Raw genomic sequence first — 14512 nt, forward strand, 5'->3', positions numbered from 1 at the left:
GAAAGAAGAGAACTTACCTGCTGGCAAGGAAAGTCCTGAAATATCTGTAACAATAAAGGAAGACATTTAGAAACAGAAGGAAAAATCACTCTAAGAATTTCATTGGCCTAATCATTTTTCTGCAAGGCTATACTTGTTTAATAAAGCACATTATCTGAAGCAATTTGCTAGCTGCTAGGCATGCCACATGCAAATCACAAGCATTTTCCTTGTCTCACCCCGTTCATTAACAAGATTACGTTTTGCCTACCTAACCCAAGGACAAAGACGGTACTGCGAGGCAACGAGTGTAATTACTACAGCAGAAGACAGGTCACTACACACAAATTAAGTGTTATGTATGGATTTCACCATCAGCACCTACGTAATTTCAGAGCTGAAAGTGTCAGGGTTAGTCTTTGAATATGAAGTGAACATTATTGTATGTTTTCTTTATTCTTAAGCCTTTAGAGAAAAGGTAGCCAAGCTTACAAAAGAGACTGATTTTTGGCGCTGAAGCACGAGATACAGTTGCTGAATATTTTTAAAGCAAATGCCAAGTGTGTATTGAGCTGCAATCAGCTTTACAAGAACAGAATCACAGAATGATATGGGGTTGAAGGGACCTCTGGAGATCATCTAGTCCAACCCCCCTGACAAAGCACGTCCACCCAGAGCAGGTTGCACAGGAACGTGTCTGGGGGGGTTTGGAATGTCTCCAGAGAAGGAGACTCCACCACCTCTCTGGGCAGCCTGTTCCAGGGCTCTGCCACCCTCAAAGTGAAGAAGTTCCTCCTCATGTTTAGGTGGAACTTCCTGTGTTCAAGTTTGTGCCCATTTCCTCTTGTCCTGTCCCCTGGGCACCACTGAAAAAAGACTGGCCTTATCCTCCTGACACCCACCCTTTAAGTACTCTGAGACAGAACTACTGTCTCAGAGTCTAAATAGATCATATTATAAATTATACCCTAGAAAAAAAAGAGTATAAATGCTTATACATTAATTTTTCCTAAACAGGTAATTATATAGACTATAACTTGTTACATTCATTCTGCCTGCTTCTCATACATCTACTTGGCATCTCGGTACACACAACCGTAACCGCGACTCAAAGTGCTGACCAGAGTTCAAAATGGAAACTAGAACCCACAAAGAACTAGGAAGCAAAAATTAGTCAAAGTCTTTAGAAACGAGGACTGGGGACACACATCAAAAGGTTAACGAGAGCTGAAATAAATACGAGTACAGGGGTGACGAGAAAGGGGGAAGCAGTAAAAGAAATGAGTAAGAAACTGAAGAAAAGGGTCTGCACAGTTATTTGGTTAAAAGGAGACTGCAATGTTGAGTAATAAAATTGCTGTATTGGGTACAAAATCCACATGGAAATTGAACTTTACCCAGAGGCGTAGCAACTGGAACAGATTCAGAGATTATCAGGGCAGATGGTCACTGCTTTGCTACTTATTAGAGGAAATAACAAGGCTTAATACATTTATTAGCCCTGCTCTCACCAAGAGATTCTTAACATCGTGCTTGCTTTCAGTTACAATCCACATTTGTGGTTACAAAACGTGATAAAACTTGAATACTAAAGAGAATTACACCTGAAATTTAAAAGTAGCCAACTAAAAAGCTAAAAAAAATTTTATTTGTTACTCTGAGGAGACAACGAAATTGCAACACACAAAGTTAAAACATACTTAAAACACAAAATGAAAACGGCAATAGGACACCACAAAGAACAGAGAAAATATCGAACACTTTACGCTGGTAGAATGTCTATAGTTTAAATAAGATAAGGTACATTTAAAAGATGCTCATCGCACTGTCTGCTTCTGAACAAAACCTTATGTCGTAAGAAATGCCCTGCGATGGGATAAACCCAGAGAGGAAGAAGAAACATAAATTGTAGGAAGGAAAAAGCCCCAGTCTCCTCCTGCACAGAATCCGGATCAGCACATTAGGTACAGAGCTCTCTTCCGGCAGAAAAATATGTTGCAGCGACAACTGATTTGGAAAGTTAAACGAAATGTTGCATCTTTCTGTTTGTTTATATAAGTTCAAGAGTTTCTGTGTATTTTTTTGTGAAGTTGCCAAAAAATTCCTGCTTGTCACTAGGATATACAATAGGAACAACAGCAGCCACCTGAGTAAAACAACTAAAATTGCAGAATAGAAAACACCATATTTGATTTTATTTTTATTACAGTGATAGAAACTAATCTCTAAATCCCATTTATAATTAAAGAACAATGAAAATTTTAAGTTACAAAAATAAAACTACTAAGTTGCTAGTACAAGCTGCATTAAAATTTTATTCTAATTCTGGATGTTCTGGAAATGTTTTATCACCGCATTTATTACCCTTGAAGCAGACTATTTGGTTAAGTTTGCCTGCAAAACAGACTTCAAGAAAATAACAGTAAACATAACCAGCAGAAAAATACATTATCATATGCACACAGATAGGCGGAAAACATTAATTTACATTCCAGGAACTTAGCCGTGCAATTTCAAACACCTCCAGGGAAAGCTCTGCAGTTAAGACACGCACGTATTTATAACTTAAGAAAGTCTTGATCATATTCTAGTGTTTGTCCTCAAACTGTTTCCGCTAGGATCTCTCCCCCCAGCGCTCACACAGATCCCATTCCTGCACTGGGACCTACCCGGGTACCTACAGCATCAGCACCATTACTATATTTAAGTCAAACACTGTAAAGATTTTTTTACTTCCACATTTCACTGCAAATCAGTTCCGTAAGTGCATTAACCGAAGAGCTGCTGCACCTCTGGGACAAATACACCGAACGGCTTCCTGCAAGTACACGTTCTTCTAATACAATTTAGTGTAAGAGAGCCTGTTTTCTATGATTAATTGACACACTAGATTTAAAAACAAGTAGGACGAAAGAAACTGAAGCTTGAAGGTCGTATCAGTCTCCTCAAAATTGTATAAACGCACTTAGCAAGCTGCTTGCATCATATTTTTCAAAGATTTCCATTAAGCACAAGGTCCTCTATAGGCTAATGCATCTTAATTCCAGCAACACCAGCCACAACAGAAGTATCAACTCATAATAGTGTCAATGAAGCAAACGCTGTCACGATTCCAAAGATAATTCCACTTTTTCCTGCGTCGTGTTTGTGTATTCAGACACCGCAACGGTAAGTGAATGGTCGTTACCTTCATGTATTTTTATGAGCTGCAGAGTCACACCAGGAACTTTGATGATATTTCTTACCCTTGGGTTTACCCTGCCTCCCCAGCGCTCTCTAATCTTTTCTGGCTTGAAACTTCTTAGCTTTATTCTCCAAATATCGTTTTCCATTTAACATCTAACACTGAAAATACATTAGTGGATTCTGGCAACGTTTTAAATACTTCATTCACTGAGAAGTAAACCCAAGACTATGCAGCTCGGCAGCTACTCATTTCAGATCTCGTTTCCAAACTTGCTGCCTTCGCTGGGCAAAACCTTTCCCTTTTTGAAGGGCATTACAGCATTCACATCTCTATAGAGGGGAAAGTCATTCAGTGCTGAGATTTGAAGAGAGAAAACAAAAGTTTGGCTCCTGATCTGGTTTGTGACGGCAAAGAGAGATCTGGACTGACTCTTCTCCTGCAACTCGCTTCCTGAACGTATGTGAATGCTGTCACACAAACCCCATTTACAGCTGTACGACATCAACCACCCTTATGTTTCTCAACTGCTCCAAAGCAAAATTAAAAATTAATCAGATTTCACAGAATCATGGAATTGTCAGAGTTGGAAGGGACCTCTAGAGATCATCTAGTCCAACCCTCCTGCCGAAGCAGGTCCACCTAGAGCACATCACTCAGGACTCCATCCAGGCGGGTCTTGAAAATCTCCAGGGAAGGGGACTCCACACCCTCCCTGGGCAGCCCGTTCCAGGGCTCTGGCACCCTCACCGTGAAGAAGTTCTTCCTCATATTTGAATGGAACTTCCTGTGTTCCAGCTTGTGCCCATTGCCCCTCATCCTGTCACTGGGAGCCACTGAAAATAGCCTGGCTCCCTCCTCCTTCAGCCCACCCTTCAGATACTTATAAGCATTGATAAGGTCTCCCCTCAGCCTTCTCTTCTCCAGACTAAAGAGTCCCAGTTCTCTCAGCCTTTCCTCATAAGGGAGATGCTCCAATCCCTCAATCGTCTTTGTTGCCCTTCGCTGGACTCTCTCCAGTAGTTCCCTGTCCTTCTTGAACTGGGGAGCCCAAAACTGGACACAGCGTTCCAGATGGGTCTCACCAGGGCAGAGTAGAGGGGCAGGATAACCTCCCTCCACCTGCTGGCCACGCTCTTCTTGATGCACCCCGGGATGTCATTGGCCTTCTTGGCCACAAGGGCACGTTGCTGACTCATGGTCACCACGTTGTCCACCAGGACTCCCAGGCCTTTCTCCTCAGAGGTGCTCTGCAGCAGGTCAGCCCCCAACCTGTACTGGCGCATGGGGTTATTCCAGCACCCTACACTTGCGCTTGTTGAATTTTATCAGGTTCTTCTCTGCCCAACTCTCCAAATCGGTCCTCAAACAGGCTTTGTGGATCCTGTCACAAACTGTTTTTTCTATGACTTAAGGACGCCTTGAGAACTGGATGTCTCTAACACTGTATTTGCTTTTATGAAACTATGCATTTTGCATCACCGAGTTTCCTCAAATGTTTTCTTGGAAATGGAGCCGCAATTTAATATCTTCTTTCCAAGAGTAACATCTAATCATTGAAAACGGGAATATTTGGTGAGCGTCGTGTTCCTACCTCAAGTTAAAATGAGAATATGGCTCCATGGACAACTCCAGAGGCTCAGACTCTCACCCATCTGCAGCACTGATCTCCTTCCAGAGTTGTGGGAAGCAGCCGACCACGAGAAATTTAATCCTGCTCTCCTGTAGCAGGAACTGAGTGATTCTAACAGTATTCCCTTGAAATGAATTCAGATATTCAGTTTGTGAACCAATCTCTCATTCCAATGCAGAGCAGAGGCTCGGAACACATGAGGAACCACAGACCACAGTCTCCAGGAAGCCGAGTAGCACATCTCATTCCACAACAATCCTTCCAACTGAACCAGGAATATCGTAAAATCAACTTAAGATGCAGTTTTCCTATTTATCTACTGGTACCAAAATCATTTAGGAATATAGACCTGTATTCAGCTTTTAGCCTTTGTGTGACTGATGCTGAAGGATGTTGTCTTAGAGGCTGGATTCAACAATCTCCCTTCCTATTCTTCTCTGGCAGGCAAAAAAAAGAGAGCTGGATGTTCCTCTAATCTTTAATGAAGTTGAGATCTCATCATCCATTTCAAAATATCTTCCTTTTTTTAAAGAGTAAATAATTAAACAGAAAACACAAGTCACCTTTCAAAAAAAAAAAACCTGCTTTGTAAAATTACATTTATTCAGCAACTCAAGGCTTTATTCACGATCATCCGACCTATCGAGCAAAGACCTTGGAGATAGGATGAATTCATTCTGACAGCACACCCACTTCGGAAAAGCTGTTTAGAAGTTTGACAATATGATTAAAAGATTACAGAAACCACCGGTTAGATTGTGCCATACGTGTACTTTTTTTTTTCATCATTAAAAGTGCATCCCTTATTTCTAACCTAGATCTGATCTACTTCTAATTTAGCAGTCTTCGGAGCTGAATGTTAACAGCCCTTTATTATATCATTTCCCCTTAAGGCAATTTTAGGGCAATTTTAAAGAGCAACTCAATCAAATCTTTCCTTCTATTAGCTATGTAGAATGAGAGGCAGAAGCAGATGACTATAAAGGCCCATTTTTCTAAACCTTTGATCATCTTTTACAAGCCTTTGAATGCTCAAACTATTTTTACTTTTAGTAGCTTCCTCGATTTGTAGCCACCAATACCTGACACGGTATTTGTAAGTCAATCACAACAGCACTAAAAATACCATTTGCTTACTTGAAGGTTTCCCCCCCACACCATTGACATATTTATTGCATTTGCCTCCGGCGCAACAGCTGAATATCCACCATTAAGTGTAAATTTTTAGCTGTTACCATAGAGAAAGATGGGGTGGATGATTACAGGACAAACACCCCCATGCACAAAGTTTGCCGGCGTTTTTTTTTTTTTAGCTTGGTCAGATTAGAAGAAATTCAGTGTAGAAAAACCACACATCTTTTGTTTACAATTCTACTTCACAGGAGATTCAGGGTGCACTGTAGTTCTTTATTATCTTTGCTTAAATCTTGGCTTCAGCTGGGAATATCAGCAGTAATGATTTAATGTTTTCAATTATATCTGCTGAAAAGGTTAACTAGCAAACAGCCAAGAATGAACCGCTACGAGACCCTCCTCAGGAAACGTGCGCAGCCTAGATTATATTTTTGAGAAGTTACGTTTAAGCAGTTATTAGTTTTAATGCAAGCAGCTGCCTCTGAAGAACAAAAGCAACACAAAATGAAGGAAAAGTTAGAGGATGGACTGAAGTACTGCACAGAACACTAATTTTTTTTTTCAGATTACGTATTTGGTTGACAAAATACATACCAGGCACATTTACAGTGTGATCATCACCATATCTGACATATTTCAAATAGCTTTAAACAGGCACGAGCATAATGTTATTACAGCAGAACAAGTGTCACCATCAGCTGATTTGTCCTGTACCTCAGGAACATGCTCAGTTTTATCTGCTTCCATAACTGACAACAAATTGATAAATCAGTGGCTAATTAACAGCTGCGCTCTTCTCACTGGCTTCTTCTATTTATACCTGCCTTCTGCTTCCCACCCACCGTCATTTAAAAACAAAAGCAAGGTTTAGTCTCCTTAGCTTACAGCTTCTACAAAAGTCTTTCAATAGTTTCTAATCACCATTTCCCCTCTCCCATTAGGAGGACAAACTCCTCCTAAATCACTCACCTTATGCTTGTTAAATACTAGGTTTTCTAAATTTCAAAAAACAAACAAACAAACAAAACACCACAACAAATTCTGATCAAGATGCTGAAGGAAAACACTGGTGGGTTACTCTCATCTCAGCTGAACTCTGCCCTGAACTGGGAGGGCATGCAACTGGTAACTTTAAATTCATTGAGCATAGATAACAACATTATCTATCTAGCCACCAGTAGCCAAATTTTAGACCAGAAACAGTTAAAAGATTAAATGAAAGAGTTCTAGGGGCAGCTACATTCAAGGAGGTTAAGAACAGCACAAGAAGTCACTCAATCATTACTCAGGGCAGGTGGGATCAATCTCATTACACACCAAGTTACAGAACATGCGGTATCTGAGCAACTCTAGAATTTATTCTCATTATCTCCCCAAGTCCTGTATACACCTTTTGCCTATGGGGAAGAGAGGTATGGATAGAGACTGGAGTAAGGTCCCCAAGAATTGGTTTTACTTTGCATCACAAAATGGTTAAGCGAAATCTTCACGTCTGCAGGTGGTATTAAGCTCTTATGGGTGGGCAAAAGCCATGCCAACGGGGAAAATATCCAGAAGGATCTCAGAAAATGAAGCAAGTTGCTAAAGGGCAGCAGATGGACGTGATGTAATGCATCTAGGGAAAAAATATTCTGAGCAATACCTCCTTAACCACTTAACACTTGCACTTTCTCCAGTTCCAACTGCTGGAGGAAGGCTGAGTCACTGCTTTCTCTGAAACCATCAGCCCAAAGAGCAGTAGCTGACCAAAAAAAGGCAATAAAACATTGTGTATCATTAGGAAGGGTACCAAAAACATGGTCCTTAAAACATGTTACTGTACACAAAACAGGAAAGCATCCACATCTCGTGTTCAGTTCTGGTCTCTGCACCAGAAGGAATGCAGAGTGGACTTCAAGAAGGTCTAGAGTAGGGCAGCTGAAGGGATCCAGGGATGGAGCGGATGCCAGGTAAGGCCAGACTATGAAATCTGGGCCCTCTCAGCTGGGTGGACGTGAGGCTCAAAGTGCTCCCCGCCCCCCCCCCCAAGTTCAAGAAGGACAGGGAACTACTGGAGAGAGTCCAGCAGAGATGGATGATGGGATGATGGATGATCAGGGAACTTGAGCATCTCTCTGACAAGGAAAAGCTGAGAGACCTGGGGCTGTTCAGCCTGGAGAAGAGAAGACTGAGAGGGGACCTCATCAATGCTGATCAATATCTAAAGGGCAGGTGGCAAGAGGATGGGGCCAGACTCTTTTCAGTGGTGCCTGGCAACAGAACAAGGGGCAACAGGCACAAGCTGGAACACAAGAAATTCCATCTGAACATGGGGAAAAACTTCTTTACTGTGAGGGTGCCAGAGCCCTGGAACAGGCTGCCCAGAGAGGGTGTGGAGTCTCCTTCTCCGGAGATATTCAAACCCGCCTGGATGCATTCCTGTCCAACCTGCTCTGGCTGGACCTGCTTTGGCAGGGCAGTTGGACTAGATGATCTCTGAAGGTCCCTTCCAACCACTGTGATTCTGTGAAAAGCAAATCAATGCAGCACCACCGCTCATCAAATCCTGCCAGTATGAGTAGTAGGAAGCACTTGATCCAGTTGTCAGATTCACAGCAGGTTGACAAGGGAAGCTGAGACGGACCAGTCAGGGATGGTTGGCATCTCTGACACAGCAGGGATGACAAGGAAATACAGGGCCAGCTGTGCAAATTCTATTTAAACACCACCTGCTGTGGCCACCACGGCACACTGCTGGGCTGGAGGATCCCCGCTCTCATCCAGCAGCCTCTCATGCTCTTCAACTCCCCATCGTGGCTCTGTGAAGACGTAGGACAGTCACAAGCTTTAGATATGACCCACAAGAACACCTACTCAATCAGAAGTGGTGTTTTAAGAATGTCAGCTCTGTTATAGGAATGTTCTTATCCTTTAACGGCTTACAGCAAAAGGAGACGCGTTTAACTGAACAAGCCCAGGAAACCTTAAAACTGCTTAAGATGTTTAAGGAGGGACATGTGTGTGCAGGCAACAGCTCAGATCTCTCAGGAATATCTCCAGCACTACGACCTGTGAGAGTGTAATCCTGATGGAAATACTGTGACGTTTCATGAACGCAACCATTCAGGCCCTCGGGCACGCTTAGGGAAAGCCACAGATGTGTGATGTGTACTCTATACATTTCTAGCTCCTCGCCATTTGTACTACAGAGCACTTGTTGTTGGAAGTGGTAGGTGTAGTGGAGTATTTTGAAAAAAAAAAAAAAAAACCAACCCCAAAACATTGTCTTGACATTGCTTGCTATCATTGAATTTCCCCTGTCTTTTTCCGTGAGGGACTCGTGACACGCCATGTGTCACCACAAGTCACTCACCTTGTCAAAAGGTGACAGGATTTTATAGTTCCTGTACTGAAATCCAAACCAGCACCGCGTGCCAGGAAATCTGCTTTGCACTCCAGGTATGACAGGAGCTCAGCGTGGAGATGCTTCAGAATGGAAAATACACATTTTTCCAGGTACAGAAATAAACACCAAGGGCACTACCAAGAAAAGGAGAAAGTTAGGAAAAGTGCTTCAGGCAAAAAGCTAAAAAAAAAAAAAATAACTCAAATGGAGCTACAGATCCCAGAACACAATGTAAGAGAAAACTGATTTCTTTAGTGGTTTTTTCTGTCTGGTTTGGGGAGGGTGGGGGGTGGGCTGGGTTTGGATTGTTCGTTTTTTGGGGTTTTTTGAGGGCTTTTGAGGTGTTTAGTTATCCTTTTAAAACAAAAGAAAAAAGATTTAAGAGTAACAGACTAACAATGTAACACCCAAAAGTTTCTTTTTGGAAAAGTAAAACAATATTTTCCAAGTTTTATGGGTTTGGTTGCTTTTTGCTGGTTTTGTTTGTTTTTTTTTTTTTAAAGACAAGTTCTTAGAAAGCTGGGAGAGTCATTCCCTTCATGTTCCACCACTGTAAAATTATGCCGTTTCCATGGTTATGGCCCACACATGGATTCCATTGTTACAGCACTTTTTCAGAAGCTAGAATTAAAGTTTTCAGTTGTTTTTTTTCATCTGGTTACAGAACATTCAAGAGGAGTGAAAGGAGGTTGAAGACAATCAACAGAACCAGCACGAAGGGAGGGAGAAGGAAAAAAATTTCAAGGACAGCTTTCCAGTAAAGAACACACACAAAGTAGTTTGTCAGAAGTTTAACAGATTATAATCTTTGCATATACATTGGACTTCCATAAAAAAAAAATAAAAAATAGGGCCATTACTAGTTAACACTTGCACGCATGAAAAGACTAACTAACTTATTGCCTAAAAAATAAAACGTTTTCTTGATCTCAGTGGGATCACTGCAAGGCATTCAAAGCAAGCCTGACAGTAGCTGCAGAAGTTTTGTTCTGTACAGAAATCCGTCCCAACAAACAAGATGAAATCTATTTTTACCCAAAAAACGGTGTTTTCTTAGTATAATAGCGATAGTATGGGTAGAGATAAATTTTGCTGCAGTTAGAGCTTATTCTCAAAGTGAAGTATAACATCCCTTCACAACAAATGGGCATTTCCACAGGCATATGGTTTAGGGCTTTTGTAGCCAGAGCTAGAGTCTGAAAACAGTTCTGCAGAGAGATGTGACAGTTCTGGACCGTCACAATTTAAGAAATAACAGAACAGAGGACAACACCCAGTGGGAGAGACAAACTTCCAGTAAATGTACCACCACAGGCACAGGGAAGACTCCTTTAATGTAATCTTGTTTCACTGAATTTCACTGAATTTTTTAGAGTTGGAAGGGACCATAAAGATCATCTAGTCCAACTCCCCTGCTGAAGCAGGATTGCCCAGAGCATGTCAGAGCATGTTACTCAGGGCTGCATCCAGGCGGGTCTTGAAAATCTCCAGAGAAGGGGACTCCACAGCCTCCCTGGGCAGCCTGTTCCAGGGCTCTGGCACCCTCACCGTGAAGAAGTTTCTTCTCATATTTGAGTGGAACCTCCTATGTTCCAGCTTGTGCCCGTTGCCCCTCGTCCTCTCACTGGCAACCACTGAAAAGAGTCTGGCTCCCTCCTCCTTCGACCCACCCTTCAGATACTTAGAAGCATTGATAAGGTCTCCCCTCAGCCTTCTCTTCTCCAGGCTAAAGAGTCCCAGCTCTCTCAGCCTTTCTTCATCAGGGAGATGCTCCAATCCTTGAATCATCCTCGTTGCCCTTCGCTGGACTCTTTCCAGTAGTTCCCTATCCCTCTTGAATTGGGGAGCCCAGAACTGGATGCAGTATTCCAGTTGTGGCCTCGCCAGTGCAGAGTAGAGGGGGAGAATGATTTCCCTCGACCTACTAGCCACACTCTTCCCTATGCAGCCCAGGATTCCACTGGCCTTTCTGGCCACAAGAGCACACTGCTTGCTTGTTGTCATTTTTCTGTCTACCAGGACCCCCAGATCTTTCTCTTCAGAACTTGACTCCAGCAAGTCTTACACCTCTTACCAGGGATGCAAATTACAACGCTTTCAACGACTGTACTCTTTGGAGGCACAACGCACTGCAAAGTGTAATTCTGGTGGGTTGGGTTTGGGGTTTTTTCCCCTCTTTGTTTGGTTTGCGGTTGGGTTTTGTGGGGTTTTTTTTTTTTTTTTTTTTTTGAAGAAAAAGTCCAAAAAAAGCTTTCCAAATCCTAGGTCACAAAAGAATGTTGTTTCAAGAACCATCTACAGTGAATAAGTTATTTGTCAAAGAACAGAGCAGACACAAGGCAATGAGAATTAACAAGGAGATAACAACAAACGTTATTATTTCTATTGTTACACAAGCATATGTAATTATTTTTAAGCCAAAAAGACACAGAGCCTGAAACACAGGGAAAAGCCTGAAGACACAGGGTGTGAAATAGGAATTTAGGAAATAAAGTAAACAAATCGGGAAAGGGCAAGAGAGTAATTATAGAGCTATATATTATGCATTCATCTAAACTGACATAATTAATTTTTCCTGCTATGTTTCAGGATAGTCGTATTTGTGTTCAGTCAGTTCCTTCCTCCCTCTCCCCCCATGCAAGTCAGATGCACCAGCAGAAATAGAGAAAAATCTTTTCCCCAGCTTCTCCTCTGCTTCTGCCCCCTTTTATACAGTTTTCCAGATGAAAAAGAAGTGGAGGACGAATTAAGACAACAAAAAAGATATCAAGTGTGGGGGGGAGGAACCCAGGCAGAAAAAAAACCAAACAGCAAGACACACACATACACCAGGACAAAGAAACCAAAAGAGACGACTGATGAAAACTAGATTAGGAAGGAAAATACAGGGGGTGGTGAGGGAACAAGACGTCAGACAGAGGAATTTCAGTACACAACACGAGACAGGCTTTCTTCTCCTAATTGCTTCTGTCATGTAGCCCTCGGAGAGCGACTCTCAAAAGACGCCGTCGTTCGTGTAAAAGGAAAACCCCCGACACGTCTGTTCTCCGCGAGAACACGATGATCAAACGGGAGACCCGGTTGCTTTGACAGAACACACCACGCGCGCGGCTCCTGTATTCCGTGTGCTGCAACTTCCAGACACGGCCATTCCTCGTCTCAGCAAAGCCAACGAGTCCAAGAGTTTGTTTCTAACGCAGCAGCCCGGAACCCAGCACATGATTAATAGAACCTCATATCCACAAACCCACTGCAAAATTCCAGCTTGGTATCATTAAGATTCTATCTGTCCTGAACTGCAATTTAAAACAGTATTTTTCGCCTTAATCTGCTGCTCTATTTAATCAATTTAATGCACAGTAAAAACTTAATGTGACAAAATTGAATAAGTTATTTCTCTCTGCCTCTGGCATGGAACAGATTAAGACCACCAGAAATACTTGCAGAAAGATTTAAGATTCATTACATCTTAGGTGGCGGATAAACATTAGATATGCTATAAAATCCATAGACTCAATACTGTATCTAAGAGCTGTGGGTTTTAAGTCAACACTGCCATTACCTCCGCAGGAGCTAACTCAAGCTGCAGCCCCTACACAAGCCAGGACTGTGATTTTTAAAGTAAAATCTCATAAAAACTTATTTCATACAATCATAGAATGGTTTAGGTTGGAAGGGACCTTAAAGACCATCCAGTTCCAACCCCCCTGCCATGGGCAGGGACACCTCCACTAGAGCAGGTTGCTCAAAGCCCCATCCAGCCTGGCCTTGAACACCTCCAGGGATGGGGCAGCCACAGAAGGTTGTTTCTCTGGGCAACCTGTTCCAATGTCTCACCACCCTCACAGTAAAGAATTTCTTCCTAATATCTAATCTAAATCTCCCCTCTTTCAGTTTAAAACCGTTACCCCTCACGTCCTATCGCTTCATACTAACAGGCACCCGGGAGACAGAACAAGGCCAAAGACAACTTTTAACTTACATACACTTTGTATTTCCTGTGTAGGTTCCTGGCCAAAACTAGGTTGGATAAATGCATGGGGCAGAACAGGACGTGTTCTAGGTCCAGGTCCCCGCTGTCTCAGGTGAGATAGCAAACAGCTTGCAACCCTACCCAAAATTTATCAAGTTTGATTTAAACTAGTTAGATTCTATATAGAAATACCAAAAGAGGTCCAACACAACCATCTGAAGGTGTAACTTCACATATGTTACAGGAGACACATCCACCCACCAGCCCTGCCCGCAGCCCCAGAGCTAGAGGTACCCAAATAGTCCTGGAGCAAGACTGGAGCTGGTTCTCCAGGACCCATCTCTTGTCATCCCAGGGCCAAGGCGATGGCGTGACGGCACTGTCCGTGCTGTGAAATGAACACTTCTGCCTTCAGGGCTGTCAAACAGAGTTTCCTCACAAATACTGAACAAGCCAGTTTTAAGGGCAGCAGCGAGGAAAGGAATCCTGATGGAGTGCTGGTCACAAAACACACTCATCACTTTCTCAGCTAAAAATCACTAAGTGCCTCAGTAACTCTGACTCACCTTATATTGCTAAGTATTTAAGTATTACAGAGCATTGCAGGTCTATTTTAAATTGATTTTAAGTCTACCATAATTTTGTATCTAGACATGACTTGCTAGAAAAAAAAAATTCCAATACAAAATGCATCTACTATTAAAAAGAACAGTCTGAAATTTACTATTTCTGCTGATGTTGTTTCACTTGAAAAGAACACAGACAAATATTCCACTAACAGCTTTTTCCATTTATGCAAAGGGATCATATATTGTATACACTCGTACAACTACATCTTACTTGAACTTGCTTTGTTGATAATATAAGACGCAATACTAATGGGGAATACAAACACTGTTGATGTATAATGATTCCTTATCAGCAAGTTTGCTGTAACGTGCATTGGCAGAAATAAAGAAAACCATGATGTAGACCTTCAAGAATAAACAGAAAAGGGCCACAAAGATCCTCATTATATAAGTGCATATTTGGGTCAGCCCTGTGTAGGTTGGACTCAGTGAACAAATATTTTCCGCACAAAGATAAGAATTCACAGATCACAAAGAAACGCACAGCAGAAATGAGACTTTTTGCCTCGGCGATGAGTGCTAGGAGGCAGTAAAACGTAATTCTTTTCGTACCGCAATATGATCTGTAGGAAACTACAGCAACAGTAATAAAGCC

General features: G+C 42.1%; 1 protein-coding gene across 2 annotated transcripts in view; it reads right to left on the reverse strand.

Moving 5' to 3' along the window:
* The window catches only part of PTK2 (protein tyrosine kinase 2), a 219819-nt gene that overhangs the window by 174606 nt on the left and 30701 nt on the right, over positions 1 to 14512 (reverse strand). For both annotated transcript variants that reach the window (XM_074145771.1, XM_074145772.1), the window contains exon 3: positions 18 to 44. The gene's annotated coding sequence lies outside the window, so the exon portion shown is untranslated. The remainder of the gene's footprint in view (positions 1 to 17; positions 45 to 14512) is intronic.

This window comes from Numenius arquata, chromosome 3, assembly GCF_964106895.1.
Source record: "Numenius arquata chromosome 3, bNumArq3.hap1.1, whole genome shotgun sequence".
In the NCBI taxonomy this organism is placed as follows: Eukaryota; Metazoa; Chordata; class Aves; order Charadriiformes; family Scolopacidae; genus Numenius; species Numenius arquata.